Source organism: Mytilus edulis, chromosome 10, assembly GCF_963676685.1.
Source record: "Mytilus edulis chromosome 10, xbMytEdul2.2, whole genome shotgun sequence".
NCBI classification, from domain to species: domain Eukaryota; kingdom Metazoa; phylum Mollusca; class Bivalvia; order Mytilida; family Mytilidae; genus Mytilus; species Mytilus edulis.
In genome coordinates, this window is record NC_092353.1 from 60,176,508 (window position 1) to 60,190,681 (window position 14,174).

A 14,174-nucleotide genomic window follows, 5' to 3' on the forward strand; every position below is an offset into this window, starting at 1 on the left:
TTTGTATATGGGAGTTATCTCGCCATATACAGTTTTTTGTCATAATTTCTTCTCAGAAACCGTACACGATATTGTTAAAATTTGGCTAATATATATTATAGTAATTTCTCGGGATGCTTTGATCGAATTGTCAAGAACTTTGATAAGGGGTCCTTAGGAACTAGACAGACGCTCAAATAAAAATAATTAGATACTGCAAGAAGTATAAAGTTGAACAACTAGGCTGTTGATACCCTGTGGGACAAACATCCATCAGCAGTGGCATCGATCCTGTGGTGTAAATATTTCATAAATGACGCTCAGATCAAAATAATTTGAAAGCCAAACAAGTATAAAGTTGACGAGCATTAAACTATAAAGTAATATAGTTACACCGGTGGTAAAAATTGTCATATATCCGACACTATTACAGACACCGCCTGAATTCAACAACCGTTTAATCCATTAATTTGTTGTCCATTCGTTTTTGATGTGTTTTGTCATTTGATTTTGCAATGTGATAAGGGACTTTCAGATTGAATTTTCCTCAGAGGTCAGTATTTTTTTTATTTTACTTTAAAATACACGTATAAACAACAACCACCATGATATTGTCTGAATAGCCTGACTTGGGATAGATAGAAAAGTGATGTATTTTTTATTAGTAATTTTAGAATATATTCACGAATTTACATTACATGCATTATGAGACGAGGCGTTAAAATACTACCTGATATTAATACAATTAATTTCATGTTTATAGAATAGTGCTAAAATAATGAATATAGATAAAGCAAGAAGTGATACCCTTTCTGAGCACCTGAAATCACATACGACTTTATTGGGGTTCGTGTTGCGAAATCTAGTTTTTATATTTTGTTTTGTATACTGTTGATGTTCAGATGGCTACCATTTTTGCCCTGGCATTTCAGATTGTTTTTCGCCTTTATAAAATATATGAACGACTGGCATTTTTGCTAAGATTAGAATTCTTGAAGTAGGTTTGATGTAATTCCCAGCTATTATAAAATATAGTTCTATCCGTAATTCGACCTTTGGGATGGATGGCATTAGCAAACATCTTTCAATAAATAAGTTCTACAGTTAAAATGTATCGTTTTAACAATGTTACATGGTATTTTGTAACAGGTTTTTAAAAGCAGATCATCTTTTGAACAAGTTCTTTTTTCTTTGGTGGGTTACTTGCAATTGACCATCTCTTTTTAAAAAAGGTAGAATTTTGCAATGATGTGTATACCATAGTGTACGTCTACATACCTATCAGGGATTCAATGAAAAAGTTTGTTATCGAAAATTAATGAACATACACAACACAATACAAGCTCTGTCACATTTTTTATTAAAGTGAAAACCGCAATGTTGCCGTTGGTTGCCTCATATCTGCTCTTTTCGTTCTGTGTTATTAAATTTAATAAAGCTGTAATTGTTTTCAAACTGTTTCAAATTGTGCAGTTTCAAGTTGAATGATTGATGGATTCTTAATTAGAAGTTTAGCAACAAAGGTTTTCTGCATACTCAAGACGACAAAATGTAACAATTAATCAAATATTTTGAAATAGGTAGAAAATCGATTTGAATTCATATGAAGAGCGGGAATACACATAGACACAATATCGACGAATAGGACGATGAGATTTCTTCACACAGAAAATCGTCTGATCCGTTGTTTAAGGAAAACCATTATGGACCAATATTCCTCAACATCCTGTTTGCTTACAGTTTTCCTTCTATTTTTGTCTTGTCTATTAGCTAATAATGAACCTACATCCTCCAGACATCCAAGAAATACCTCTTTATGATGATTTGTCCATCTATATTCACTTTCTTTCAAAAGAGTTTTGTTTTGTTCAAATAACTTTCTTGTGCATTCTAAAAGTGACACAGAGTCCTGATCCCGAACATTAGATGATTTACATAAGTCAAACAACGATTTGACCTTTTCAACACGTTTAGTCACGCCTGATTTACGTATAGCATATTCTAGGAGTAGATGTTTCTTGTTATTATCAAGTTTACTTCCTAAACCAAGCTTAACTAAATGGTTTATACCATCTCCATCAGTATCTTTAGAAATAAACAATAGAAGAGGATAATTGTGACTTCTTTTTATACTGCAACTGGTCCCTGGGAATACTTCAAAATCGCATAGGTCAACTAAAAGCTGAAATAATTGAAAGGTTCCGATCAATGGTTTTCGTCTATTTTCTAATGATACAATCTGTTGCAATATTTCTGAATAATTCTTCCACAGGGCAATTTGCATAGTTGTTACTCCACATTCATTTTTCATTCTATGGTCTGCCCCATTTTGGAGGAGAAAGTTACCTATTTCCACTCTCCCTTTCTCTAATGCAATCATGAAGGCTATTTTTTCACCGGATAATTGGTTTTTCACTTGGGCATTATTGTCCAGCAAAGTCTTCAATACATTCAAGTGACCATTTTCTATTGATGCTAAAAGGGGCGATGTGCCAAGTTCGTTGCACATGTTAACATCCCCACCGTTCTTTATCAAATACGAAACTACGTCTGAATGACCTTCCTCTGATGCAACAAACAATGGTGATCGGTTATTGTTATCACAAAAATTCACATCTGCTCCACTTTCTACGAGGATTTTTACTATTTCTATGAAACCCCCGGCTGAAGCTTGGAATAAAGGTGTCATATTACAGAATCCAGTTATATCCACGTCAGCACCATTTTGGACGAGACATTTAACTATATCATAATATCCTTGTATTGCTGCGATGTATAAGGAGGGTACACAACCACTTATCATATACATATTTGGTATATTTTTATTTACGTCTGCTCCATTTTGAACTCAATATTTTACGATCTCATAATATCCATTCTCTGATGCAACATATATTGGAAATTCATATGCGAAATCACCCAAATTAACATCAGCACCAGCTCTTACTAACAGTTCTACAATTTGGAAATTATTGAACTGACATGCTGCAGTAAGAGGACTGAGCGTTCTATGATGATAAGCTTCAAGAAAGTCGTCATCCATATACATTGATGAAGAGCTTATACTCTCCTTCTTTACATACTTCAGAACTAGTTCAATTAAACCTGGATTGCCATTGTAAACTGACAACACAAGTAACCTAGCTTGTTCTTCTGTGTTTGAACCAAAAACCAAATCAGACGACTCGTTATGATCATGCACATGCTCAACAATTTCTTGTAAAAGTCGAATGTGCCCGTAATAAACAACCCAACTAATAACTTTAAGTCTATGAATTATGTAACGCAAGTTTTTGTCTTCAATTTCTCCTTCTCTTTTATCAGTTAAAAGTTCTCTTTTGAACGTTTCATCATAATACGTATTCCCAGTTTCTTCATTTTTCTCTTTGGAATTTATCAAATGATCGCATTCACCAAAGAAAGAAAACTTATGACCTAATAATGTCTTCTTAAAGTCTTTGTACGGTTTCTTCCTAATCAATTGGATAAATACATCTAGAAATGGCTCACATTTTAAAGCCTTGTTCATAAAAACATCAAACAACTGATATGATTCGAGATCTGAATAAAGACGTTCAGCTAATCTTGAGAAATATTTTTCTGTTATCTCAATACTAAGAGCATCATTAGAAGTGTTCCCGAATACCGTTACTTTGTTTGCTATAAAGTTACTTGGCATATAGTCCAATATCTGCTCTGGAAAAACCTGGCCATAGTGAAAAGCGATTGCTTCGTAAATTGAATCATGTATAAACGAATATTCACTTTCTATCAACACTACGTATGTTCCTTCAATATGAGATAAGGCATCTATTATCTTTCTGTCTGCAGTTCCTCGATCTAATCCACAAGAGTTGTAAATTCTTTTCTTTACATTTTTGGAAGGCAGATTCTCCATTGACAACTTTCTGTCGTTTACTAGACATAACACCAAGGACACATATTGTGCGGTATTTGTTTTTTGAAGTCTGCTGAGTTCTTCAAGTAAATAATCAAAAGGCCTTTCAAAAAAGTCTGAGCCAATCATTTGATATTTAACATTAGCTGCAAACAATTGGCACAAAAAAGGAAACATGATTTTGGCAGCCTTAAGTGATAAGTTGATATAAAGCTTCTCATCTACGCCTGCTTTCAAACAGTGGTTTGTCAAAATATGTATTTTTTCTAGTTCATTTAATTCATTGTTCTTGCTTTCCAAGTCAACAATATGTTCTAAAACGAAAGGTTTTAATACGATGGCCTCGTTATAAACTATTTTTCGACAAGTAAATACAATCTTTGATCTATTATTAATTGAATTAAGAATAGTTTTCTTACATGCTACTATATTATTTAATCTGCTCATATCTAGAGTAAAACTTCCTAAGACATCATCTAATAAAAACACTTGTCGAATATTACCGTTTCCATATCGTACAATTTCATCCTCCTTATAAACAGGGATAACCTCACACCCCATCCTTTCGAACAGTAATGCAATATGTCTTCCAGTCACTGTTTTACCAGAACCAGGACCGCCGATAAATGTCACCATTAGTTCTTTGTTTACCTCTTCATATGCCTCTTTGTAACCACGTGTTTTATTGCAGAACACAATATCATGCCTCTTCCAATCTTTTAGTATTCTTAGTTGGCCTTCTTAAATTGAACAATTGATTTCAAAATTATTCCGTTAAATATTCAAAACATTCATTCATTATGCAGAATAAGATTATAAGACGTTATATATGTAACATCCAATGTATTAAACGGATATTTACTGTTTGCAAAAGTATGAATTATTCTAAATACAAAGGATTGCCTTATCCAGGGCATACATAACCTTAGCTTTATTTGGTACAACTTTTTCGAATTTTGAATCATTCATGCTCTTCAACTTTGTACTTGTTTAACCTTTCTTATTATTTTGATCTGAGCAACACTGATGAGTCTTTTGGAGCCGAAACGCGCGTCTGGCGTATTAAAAGATAAGGCCTGGTACCTTTGATAATAATTAACATGTCGAAATGTATTTTGTATTGTTTATTGGTGCATTTCTCTATCATGGGTGTCTTTGCATTTATTTGTACTGTAGTGTATTGTTGTCATTATAGTGTTATATTTAACATTGTCATAAAATCGCGAGGTTTGACTTAAAACAAAATCAGGTTCAACCCACCATTTTTCTTAAAATGTCCTGTACCAAGTCAGGAAAATGGTAGTTGTTATCGTATAATTCGTTTTTGGGTATATTGCATTGTCGTATGTTTTTTGTTGCACTTCAGTGTTTCTGTTGTTTCGTTGTTTTCCACTTTAAGTTGATGTGTTCCCCTAGGTTTAAGTTTGTAACCCGGATTCATTTTCTCTTAATCGATTTATGACTTTTGAACAGCGGTATACTACTGCTGCATTTTTTATACCTCTCATAGCCTGGTTCATTGATTGTTAAACAGTATTTATCTATACACATTTAAAACACAATTTACGTTAAGAAATTGTCTTACGTTTTTCTTTACTGACTTCTTACTTCAGAATGAAAAGCAATCATAAATTGATATAGCAAAGCTGATTCGACTACTTCATTAATTAATTGATTAATTTTTTAAAAACATAATTATTACTGTCCTATAAAATGTTGTAGACAGTAATGTTTGATCTTCACGAACCTGTTAAAATATAATCAAGACTATGAATTTAGCAATTACCTCGTATATGATCAGGAATATGTATAATTCTGGCCTCGTGTATATCCCTTCTGCAGCCAATAACCGCATCTTCAATGTCTCCAATTGCATTCTTACAACCAATCACATCATTTTGTAGTTCATACATCTCATCTCTAATTTTACAGATGTTCTGCTTCACATTTTTCATTTCATTTGTCTGGGATCCAACAAATTGGTTGCATTGTAATGCTAAAATCTCAGGTTTCATTGCTCCTTGACTAAGTCTGTTGATAGCCTAGATTTAAAGTAATTATATTGATATTAAAGTTTGCATAGCACACTTGAGTGCACAACCCAGTTTATCATGAAGTGTTTGGCACTTAGACGTTAACTCTCTTTGTTAAATTTTGTTGACAACCGTATATCTTCTTTTTCTTTTGAATTTTGTCTTTTTATACAAGAAGCCAATCAAGAACACGCTTTTACGTGATGAAGCAATTATAACAAATGATTTATAAAATGTATATTGTGAGCAAATGATTATATTTTCAATCTGATAAAAAATTAGGAATAGACTCAAATAAAAGCCTAAATTTGAAGACATTTTTCTTTTTCACAGCGTCAAAATACTTTTATTACATATTAACGTCCATCTACCCGTCTGTCCGTTAGCAATGTTTGCACAACGCGAAAATTCAAATCATAAGTAAGATACTTATGACATTTCAAAGAATTGTTGCGCTTAATATTTAGATGAGTAAATGATTTGGGTTGAAATCAAGGTACTATTTTAAAAGCACTATAATCTTGGGCAAAAAAAAAACCCAAACGAAAATGGGAATGACCCTAACTAAATCTTGCACAGTTGTTGTGTATATCATTAAGAGATGCATGTTATATATGTGTTAAAACTGCCAATTAATAGTTGATAGATTGTCATACAAGTGAGACGTTTTAGCTAGGTATAAAAACAGATTTAATTTACCATTTCGACATAAGAGTGTTTTTGAGGATTTGATTTTGCTATTATAGGGGTTAAGATTGTAACACAATGTTGACTTCGGTACCCCTTTTTGATATTTTTACCTATTATGTCTGTCGACTTTCATACAAGTGAGAGGTTAAGCTACTGTAAAACCTGGTTTAATTTACCATTTTCTACACAGGAAAATGCATGTAACAAGTCAGGAATATGACAGTTGTAATCCATTTGTTTGATGTGTTTGAGCTTTTGGTTGTTTTGATATATAAGCCGTTGGGAATTAGGCGGAAAATGATTCGCTTTAGAGTTTTCGTACATTTAACATTGGCACCTTTTTCTTTCTTAAACTATGAAAAAAACAAGGATTTTATAAAGTTTTCAATTGGGACATTTTTATCTAGATGTAAAAAAAATACTGGTATGTTTTTTTTTTGTAAATCTACAGGGTCAAATAAACCCCTAAAATGGACTTAGTCTTTCATTTTCAAAAAAAATGATCTATTGACAGGCCGTTTGGTTAGAGATTTTCCGTTTCGGATTTTCCTCAGGGTTCATTATTTTTGTAATTTTACTTTTATATATATTTCGTTCACCATACTTATCATGTTACTAAGTACTATGAAATAATTTTTAGAGTAAATAAAAGTAAATTTTTAATGTGCTTGTAAACCTGAGAAAGATCATTCCATTGATCCTGAAATTCTTTATCATTGATCTTTAATTCTGTATTATGTGCTATTGCATTTCTGTAATAACGGATTCTTTCTATGTCGTCTGAAATTAATTCATCACCAGGTAATGGTTTTGGTCCCCATCCTCTTGTTGGTGGAGCTATTTTATTGAGGAATGTATTCCTGATTAGTTTGTACAGCAAATTGAAGTCGAAGTCATTACTATTAGCAGATCCACCTGAAACTAAACAAATAATAGATGTGTGTATTAAACCTAAAACAGAAAGGAACGGTATTTCAAACATTATGTATTCCTGGAAATTGAATATCACGGAAATCCCTTGAACAATAAATCAACCGATCGAACAAATGGATACTTTCTCCACCTGACTAATTGAAGCCTCTTTCAATGCCGGGAGCAGTAAACACGAATTAATAGAGTATTATTGATATAATAGCTTAACTTATTTAGAAGTGTTGTGAATCAAGTTTTTATTCTATATGACTCTGCTATGTGTTCCAAGTTTGTTTTTCATGTGATTCGTTCTTCAAACAAATAAGGAGATGTGGTACGATTGCCAATGAGACAACTTCCTACCAGGGATTCAACAGATGTAGAAGATTAGCAACTATATGTCACTTTTCTGCCTTAACCAATGAGAACAACGCATACCACATATCACACTATAAAAGCTTCCCAAGTATATTTGCAAATGTGACTTTCACCGACTTTGTGTGTCTTGTTTTAATAGTATTTAAGAAAGAAAAAAAACTACTGTGTAGAAAAAACCATATTGTTATTTGTACAAAGCAGGTAAACAAGCTTAGTTATTGAATTTGATCGAACTATAATTTAAAGAAACATAGACCTTTTGTAAATATTGAATTGAAAAAGATGAGTACGTTAGTAAATGAAAATGTTAAACACAGTAAAAATACATTTTGTGAAGGGAGGTAAACACTTCATTCTAAAATTGGTTGTAACCACTTTGTAAAAAAAATATTGAAAAATTGGACATTTCCAAATTGAACTTTTTTGTATTTAACCGGTTTTTGTTCTCTTATTTACAATAAATCTAATACAAATCATAGCAACTCAAAGTGAAAAGAGGCCAAGATACGCAAAAAGTCATACTCTAAGTTAAGACTAATTTAAGATTTATAAATATATTACCACTGGACATTAACTCACATGTTTACGTTCTTTCATGGTTGAATGCAAAACAATCGTGGTCAGGAAAAATAAAGACATAAGTAATAACACAACTAAACCATTATGCTTGAACAGCGGTATACTACTGTTGCCTCTATTTGTAAACAACAATATATCATTTTACTAAATGTTGTGAACACTTACCTGGACAAAGTAGATTTTGTTCATTTGTATTCCATTTTAAACCCCGAAATGTGCCTAAATGCGTTGTGATTTTTGAGTTCGGAACATGATTATCAAAAATCAATCTCACAGCATCAGTTGCATGCTTCTGGCAAAGTAGGAAAATTTTAAGAAAATTGACTTCTTCTTGAGTCGACGACTTTAAGGCATTTCCTAAAAAAATAATAATATAATCACTAAATTCCTGTACGTTATTTATGAGAATAGAAGTTAAAACCGAAAGAAGCCATTGTCACATAACATATAAACATTTATGATATAGGTATGTACATTGACCTATAATGGTTTACTTTTTTAAAATTGTTATTTGGATGGAGAGTTGTCTCATTGGCACTCACACCACATCTTCCTATATCTATGATACTAATCGCTTTTTGTCGCTTTTTTGCAATATGTCGGATTATACGAAGACACACTGGAGTTACATACAGAATAGTCTGTATTCATAACATGTTCGATTTATTGACTAATGTTGACTAAACCATGTTCTATTATTAACCTTTGTTTTCTTTAAAACTGGTTTTCATTAGAAGTATACAGCTCTCATCATTTCTGCAAAGACCATTTATTTACCATATGCATTTAACAGTCTGCCGATGTCATGACAAAATACGCAAAACTATTAGACGACAAATAATAGTATGCAAAACACTTATAAGAACACGACTGAACAACATAAACCCACTTAGAACCGGTCATGTTTCACAAATACGTAACAACCCGGTGATAAGACTTATTCCGTTAGTCACATTCAATGAGAAGAGGACGGGATTGTGGTGACGGCAATTCAAACATATCTGTCGTCAACTGTAAAACAGATATTCCATAACGGTCAATTAACTGAACTGACCCACCTATGATTGCAGCTACTATCAAACCTAAAACATGCTAGGATCACTACATAAAGTGATATGAGATCTGATGACAGCAATCCAATTGCATTATTGTTTTAATATCATTTATTATCAATTATTGTTGAATAAATGTTCTGTGCTTTTATCTACTTAAGTGTCATAGACATATTATATATTCAATATGAAAGGATCGATTTTTTAAATTAGAAATTATTTTTAAGATAACCTTTAATTTATTTTCAGTTAGTAGTTACATCTTAAAATAAGCTGTTGCCGTAGAAACAGAATAAATCTTATAGCTGCTTTTGCATGAATATGTTCATTGGGTTACCTACCTGTAAACGTCCAGCTATAAATGTAAACGGACAGTATTCCAAGTATTGCAGTAACCACTATTTCAAAAATCATCGTTCTATAATAAATATGCCTAAAAAGTAAATAATATTTCTTGAAATTGCAATCCTTAACATTTGAAGGAATTCATCGTTGTAGAATCTAAAGGACTTATTTAAGTGTTCGTACAAAAAGATGAAAAAAAAGTCACGTTATTGTTTTTATTTCAAGTGTTAAGGTCGTTTTGAACCCATGACTATGTTTTGATGTACTATTTAGACAATAATACCAAGTATGCATTAGATTCTGAAACAATGAGCGGAAAGTGCGTGCAAAACTCATAAATATAAAGAATTTTTCTCGAAACCTAATTGACATATACAAATAAGGAGACGTGGTATTATTGCCGTAGAGAAAAAAAAAATGAACTCATGAGAGTGTTCTGAATATCAAAGTTGAAATTGAGTCAATGGTTTAGGGCGTTATACTGAAAGTAGATATCTTGTATAGATATGGCTAAAATCATATATTGGAACCTTTATAATGCTACATAAAATAAAAGGCGCTATTTGGTTATGTATGAAAAAAAATTAAAAAATACAGGAAGTCATTGAGTCGCTTGTCAGCGTTTGCTTTAATAGAAAATATACGTATGTTTAAAAAGATTAAGATATATTATAAATACTAGTAGAATAGAATGAGTTACAGTATAAAGGATAAACGTTGTATGAATAAGAATATTTTAAGGTGTTATACATGTTATATTACTCCTATGATTAGTTTAAGAAAGTTTTGAAAACATTGTTTTTGGAGACGTAACGGATACATTGGTTAAGAACTGCTAGAAGACGTTGCAGAAATACAATGCTTATCCCTTATCTTGTAGGATATAAGCCATTAAAATCTTTCGGATGAAGAATAAAAAACGGAGGTAAGGAATGTCATTCTGAAGATGAAATAAAAATGCCGCAGTGATCAGGTCTTTGGATTAATGAGAATTGCTGTAAAATACACTCACTCTAGCTCTTTTGCCAGGAAATCAAAAAGCCGATATTTTTTTCTTAGGAAACATCAATACGTTCGGTTTAAAAAATAAAAGGCAATCTTGTATACTGAATATGAGTCAAATCATTTAATGAAGTGTCCATGAAATCCAGTAAGATGCTGATATGATATGCAAGCCCCTTGTTGAGATTTTGAAATTTTTCTGAAAATAAGCCAAAGCAAAGGATTTAACTAGAAGAACCATGAGTTGCAATGAGTCTATGAAAATTTAAATTCAATTCAGACACTTGTTGCAAAGTAACGTATCATGGACAAAATGGTTTCTTTAATCGTCGTTGATAGAAAACTTTATTTTGTAATTCCTTTTAGGTATGTGTGCCAAAGTTTACCGATTGTGAAAATTAATTAAAAAAAAAAAACATAGAATCGCGGAGGACTTATGTAAGCGATGCTTAATTTGCTTTGTGCATATTGTCCATGCCATGGGTTCCAATGAGTAAATACACTTTGTCAGACATAGGTAAATGATTTGGTGAATAGAATTATTCTTTTGGTAATGTCTTGTTCATCTTATAATTGAAAATGGTATTTCCCCGTCACACTTGTTCTGTGTTGTTGTCAAATGACAGATGTCATGGTTTAATTCATTGCACACGGAAACACTGTCGGTGAATAAAACGTTTAACGTTTTTTAAATCATCAGTTCACGGGCAAAACAATTATCAACGTTGATTGAGATATAAATTGGTAGGTGCATTTAATCTAAATCATCGATAAAAACAACATCATGACGAAGTGTAGTTATGTATAATTAAGTGTGAATTACACTCCTACCCCTGATTTAAACTTGAAATTCGTATATAAAAACTCAGCACAGACACCAGGCTCATCATTTTCTGCGTGTTACAAAATGTATGTCTAATCAAGATTTAGGAGCTCAGTATTTTGGTAAAGAAAGTCGGCAAATAACAAAGGTGTGACCAATTTTTTTATTCGAAGACAAAGTGACAAAGCCATTGGAAGAAACGAGAAAAAAGAATCAAAAGGAAAAATAAAATTTTACAAAAACCAACATAGAAAACTAAAGACTGAACAACACGAACCACGCTAAAATCAGATGCTCTAGATAGGTTAAAATATTTTTCAATGAATAGGCAAATTGTCCGCATAAATAGTCTCTATATCCATTGTTAAAAAAAGAACTGTTTTTGTTTTGCATGCATTTTACAAATCTCAATTTGTTTATTCAAATTATTCTATGGCGTTATTACTTTTTAGAATACATCATAAAGTAATTTCACCGACAAAACGTTCGATATTAAAGAACACTTTTCTAATTTCGATTCAAAAGGTCTATACACTTTTTTTTTTATATCTTTTCAAACGTGTTCATTGATTTGTATACAATACTTTCCATTGAATTTGTGAATTCATCATATAAAACGGTAAATTTAAATAATTATAGTATTGGTTTTTTAGTGGTGCAATTAATTTCACTCATTTGAAATGTTAAAATCCTTTTACAAAAGTTTATTTGTGTTTTTCTGATGTTTTCTACATAAGAAAATGCTTGTACCAAGTCAGTAATGTGACATATATTTATCATTCGTTTGATGTTTTTGAGCTTTTGATTTTGCAATTTCGTAAAAGACTTTTAGGTTTTCCTTATAGTTTTGGTATTTTGTAATTTTACGTTAAACATGTATTGTTATTTTGTTATGTTATGTTATTTTTTTTTTTTTAGTTCGGAATGAAATGATGATTCTTGTCTTATCGATTTGAAGTACGGTACCGCGGATTGTTGACTATTGTATATAACCTATTGCACAGTCCGGTTTTTAAGATAAAGTACGTGTTTTCAAACTTATATTGCCACTAATGCATGATTTGAAACATGTAATGTCACCTAAATTTTGTAGTCTTGCATATGTGTAGTGCTCGAGTTTAATTATTTGGAGCCATGTGTTCATGCAGGAGTACGCTGTTTGCAATGCTTTATGATTATAAAATATATTTATTGCATACACAACTTTTTTAGAAAGCTGGTATCAATATTAAAAGAAAGTTGGTATCAATATTATATGAAAGTTGGTATTAATATTATAAGAAAGTTGGTAGCAATATTATATGAAAGTTGTTATCAATATTATTAGTAAATTGGTATCAATATCATATGAAAGTTGTTATCAATATATACGAAATGTGCTATTAATATTACATGAAAGTTGGTATCAATATTATATGAAAATTGATATCAATTTAAGAAATGGAATCAACATTAAAGAAAGATGGTATCAATAATATTATAAATTTGGTAACAATGTTACTTATGTTTCAAGAAATTGTGCTCTGATTAAATATGAATTATTTCTTACCACAATTCTTCTGTGAACATTCTATATATTCAAATCCAAAAGGTTTATTACAAGTAGCTTGATATGTTGAACATAATCAATTGAACGTGTGCAGTCTCCATACCGATATAAATACAACTGACTTTATATTGATTTTTGTTGTTGACTTAAACCCATACAACCATTACATGAGATACTTATAAATATATTATATTCATTATTCTTTTATAAATTTTGTACATTTATTATATGTAGCCATTTAGATGAACGAAATATTACGGATCAGAAAGTGAAGCTTGTCATTACATATGATATGTTTAATTGTTGATCTGATGTTATGGATAGGTATTATTCACCAAACCACTTTTAAAACTGTCGCTCTCTAAATCCATATCTATTGAGGGCATACAATGTGTTTTCAAAGCTTATTTATCTAAAATGATTATATGGTAACCTCTTGCTGATTTGTTTGACAGAGATTTATTCGTAATTGACACATATCCCCAATATAATCTTGTCGTTACATACTAAAGTGATATTCAAACCGATAAGTCGAAAACAACTTGACAAAGGCAACAACGGAAAAACGATAAAAAAAATTACGAAACAAGATAAACAGTTTTGGAGACTGAGCAACACGAACCCCACCAACATCAGGGAGTGTTGGCAAGTACACCGGTATGGTAAACAAATCCTGTTCCACAATCGACACCCGTTGTGTTGCTCGAGTAGGAACAAACCCGGTGATGCGTTTAAATCGGTAAGTTGCGTTCGATAGAAAAAGTAATATATTGTGGTTACGATGATTGGAATATAGCTGCCGTCAGATATTCCATAATGGTTGAACAACTGGTAAAACTTTCGATTAGATGATTTCATCTTTACAACTTTAAATCTTGTTTAAACAGTTTATTACATAGCAATTAATACATGGTACACTTTGTATTGCAAATGG

The 14,174-nt window shown here is 31.5% G+C and overlaps 1 pseudogene; it reads right to left on the bottom strand.

Moving 5' to 3' along the window:
• The window catches only part of LOC139492877 (uncharacterized), a 32,056-nt pseudogene extending 18,713 nt beyond the window's left edge, over positions 1 to 13,343 (bottom strand).
• Between the last annotated feature and the right edge of the window lie 831 nt (positions 13,344 to 14,174).